This window comes from Oryctolagus cuniculus, chromosome 8 (assembly GCF_051225735.1).
Source record: "Oryctolagus cuniculus isolate XC-2025 breed Fujian yellow rabbit chromosome 8, ASM5122573v1, whole genome shotgun sequence".
NCBI lineage: Eukaryota > Metazoa > Chordata > Mammalia > Lagomorpha > Leporidae > Oryctolagus > Oryctolagus cuniculus.
Genome location: NC_142874.1, coordinates 114,282,635 through 114,286,649, shown reverse-complemented (window position 1 = coordinate 114,286,649; position 4,015 = coordinate 114,282,635).

The window sequence follows — 4,015 nt, the reverse complement described above, 5'->3', positions numbered from 1 at the left end:
CCTGGACCAAGCCAGGTGCCCATTACTCAATCTGGGTCTCCCACATGTGAGAGACCCAAGTACCTGAGTCATTAGCCGCTGCCTCTCAGAGTGAGCATTAGCAGAGCTGGATCAGAAACCGAGTAGCTGGGATTTGAAAGACCATGCAATACGGCATGTGGGCATTCCAAGACACAAATTGACCTCTGTGCTCAAAATGCCTGTCCCTCCACAAATTATTGAAGACACCCACTATTGCTTGAGAGACAGCCAATCTATTCATTAATTCATTAATTCATTAATATACACTACTTACTTATGGTAACTTTGAAACACATATTACCATTGAGGTAGCCAAAGAATTGAAAACTTGGAAATTCATGGGTTATGCATGTAGAGCCACCTGAGGAAGGCTACGGTACTCTCCTATCTGTAAACTGACTTGATGTGGTCACATGTCCCTCGGGCCTTTATGTTTCCAATGGTCATTCTGACATCCATCCTACCTCCACAATTCAAATTTATTTTTTCTTTTCTAGTGTATTTTTTATTCTAATTTTTAATTAGCTTTTAACAGACTCAATGTGATTTGTAGAGACAATTCTAAGAACATAATGATATTTCCTCCCTTCCTCCCTTCTCTTCCTCCCCCTTCTTTCTTTTTCCCTTTGTCATTTTTTTTAGCTTTTGAGATAACATCTTTTAAAATTACATTATGGTAAAATGGCTTAATACTTCACCAAATAGTAAGTTTAACAAGTAAAAACAAAAAGTAACAAGTAAAAACCAAAAGACCCTAGATGATTGGGAATACAGATAATAGCTAAAAAGCTATAAACAATACTTGAATGGAAAAATGACCATTTCAACCATATGCAGTAAATTTTAAAGTAATCACAAATCATTAAAACTACAGTAGTATAACATTCTTAACCATTGGTTTGACAAAGGCATAAAACCATATTTGCAGCAACACTGATACATAGACATTTCTTTATTTTTTTTCTTATTTTTTAAATTTTAGCTCCCACATATAAAGGAGAACATGTGGCATCTTTCTGGGTCTGGCTTATTTAACTCAACATAATGTCTTCCAGTTAAGTCCATTTTGCTACAAATGGTAGCATTTCATTCTTTTTTTATAGCTGAATAATATTCCATCATGTACATATACCACATTTTCTCCATCCATTCATCTGTTGATGGACACCATGGTTGGTTCCAAATTTTGGCTATTGTGAACAGTGCTGCTATAAACAGGGTGGTTCAGGTATTTCTTTGACACACTGTGTTGAAGTCTTTTGGGTATAAACCCTGTAGTGCGATTGCCGGCTCATATGGCAAGTCTATTTCTAGTTTTTAAAGAAATTTCCACACTGTTTGCCACAAAGGCTGCACTAATTTACATTCCCACCAACAGTGCATAAGTGTTCCCCTTTGTCCACATCCTTGTCAGCATTTGTTATTCTCTGTTTTGAATTTCACAAATATATGTTATATGTGAAAATCGAGACAGGAGATTTCTGATCACATCACTGGAGAAAATCACTGTTAGAAGCATTGTCTAACAATGTGGGTATATGTGTAACTGAGATTTTTCTCTCTGCTGTATCCTCAGCACTTAGAACAGTAACTGGAACGTAAGTGTTCAATTAATAAGTGTTGAGTGAATTAAGTCATGCATTCCATGTTTCTTCTCATTTGTTACCCACTTCAACAAGAGCTTCCTCTTACTTCAATCTTTATAGACCCTCAATTTTACCTTAGCTTTGACTCACAGATCTAATGTTTAGTTATTAATACATATACTTTTAATATTTTGACCATCCTTCTTCAACTCCAAATTGAACACAGAGCATTAAATTGGGCTGATCAAGCTGAGTGTGAAAGAGGAGAAGAGTCTAGAGCCAACATTTTTCTGTTTAGCAATCTAAGAATCTTTCTAAATTTTCAACAGCAGGATTTGGTAGTTCACTCATAGTAAGCCTGTGTTCCACTGAGACACCCAGATTTCCCCCATCTGCCTAGAGAGAAAGCCTCATTTGCTCTCTGCATCCAGGACTGGTCAACTGTTGGTGTTTTGCCTTTATCTTACCACATTTTCTTCTGCTTTTTCGCTCAATGCATGTCCATTTGGTGTTTTTTCCACTCTGAAGAAGTTTATACTTATCAGAACAAATTTGATGTTACTTTTCATCATTCAATTTTTAATTTAGCAACCCACAATTAAATAAACAAAAACACTCATGTCCTGGTTTTATTCTTCCAAGTGAAAATGTTCCAGCTCTAATTCAGTTTATAACTTGCCTATAAATCACCTGAGACAAATTGTTGTTACTTTCAATGGAGTCATGTGGCCTGTACCCTTTGATAAATATCAGGTGGAAAAAGAGAACACAAATTTTCTTACTTTAAAAATTCAAACTAAATTACACAAGAATATTTATGCACTATATATTTCACTAGTTTCCAAACTGGATGCCTTGTGCCAGTTTGAGACAGAAATAAAAGGATACGTCAAACATGTAATTAAAAGATAAGTTTTTCTTGGTGCAAAAATGTTTGAAATCCATCCACAGTTTTTTTCAAAATATGCATTTTCCATATTTTTTTGAGGATCCCATGTATTTTTCTCAGAGTTTCCTTCTTGGTATCACTCTCGAGTTAGGCTTTTCTGCAGGAGGTATTTGCAGATCTGAAAGGCAAAGTGAGAACAGCCATATTCGCACTCTGGAAATCAGCACAAGGACAAGCACTGCTGCGGCTCATGCCTGTTTCTCATCTGCTGGCTCACCTTGTTGGTTTAAAGCTGTAGCCAGGCCTGTGGCTCCTCCAGCTCCAATCAGATGGCTCCTTGAACATCTTCAACTTCAGTCAGAAATATGTGAAAGGTGCAGGTCACCAATGTCCCCAAAGCTGGCAACCATGGAATACAGATGCAGGTTCTAGCGTGTTCTCATGGGTACTGTTTTGTCAGCACAAATTCTAGATTTCCCTCAGGACTCAAATTTATCCTTTTCTGTTGCGTCCATTTTGTTCTTGCTTGATACACATTATTTCCCTCTGTCCTTCCCAACCTGAAGTATTAAAACAACACTTATCTCACAGATACTGTGGGTCAGGAACTTGGGAGTATTTATCTGGGTTCTCTGGCTCATGGATTCTCGCTAGGCTGCCATCAAAGTGTTGGCTGAGGCTGCAGTTTGATCAGAAGGCTCTGCAGGTGGAAGGATCTGCTTCCAAGATCACTCATGTGGTGGTTGGCATGATTTGGTTTATCCAAGTAGTTGGGCTGAAGGTCTCATTTCTCCACCAGCTGTTGGCCAGGGACTCGTGCCACATGGGTGTATCTATAAAGAAGCTCACTTTGTGGGAGCCAGTTTCCATCAGAGCTGGTAGGTGGGTGAGCAAGAGAAGGTGAATAGGACAGAAGCAAAGTGATTTTGTTGTAATCTGATCTCATCACTTTTGTTCTATTTATTAAAAGGCAGTCTACGGGTTCGACCAACATTCAAGGGGGGGTGGTATAAAAATGCATGAAGATGATAAACAGGAATCATTGGAAGCCATCTTTGAAGTTACCCATGGCACCATTTCAAACTGAAATAGCAACCGTCTCAAACATGTGCTGTACATGTGCTCTTAAAGAGTTAGAAACATACCAGGGGACTCCAATTTAATCCCATCAAGGTGGCATGTACCAATGCCATCTCACTAGTCCAAGTGATCAATTTCAGTTCACAATTGATCATAATGAAAGGACTAAGAGTCAAAGGGAGCACATAAACAAGTCTAGTACCTGCTAATACTAACCGATAGAATAAATAAAGGGGAGAGTGATCCAACATGGGAAGCGAGATACTCAGCAGACTCATAGAATGGCAGATGTCCTAAACAGCACTCTGGCCTCAGAATCAGCCCTAAAGGCATTCGGATCTGGCTGAAAAGCCCATGAAAGTATTTCAGGCATGGAAAGCCAAGACACTCTGGCAAAAAAACAAAACAAAACGAAACAAACAAACAAAAAAAACACAAC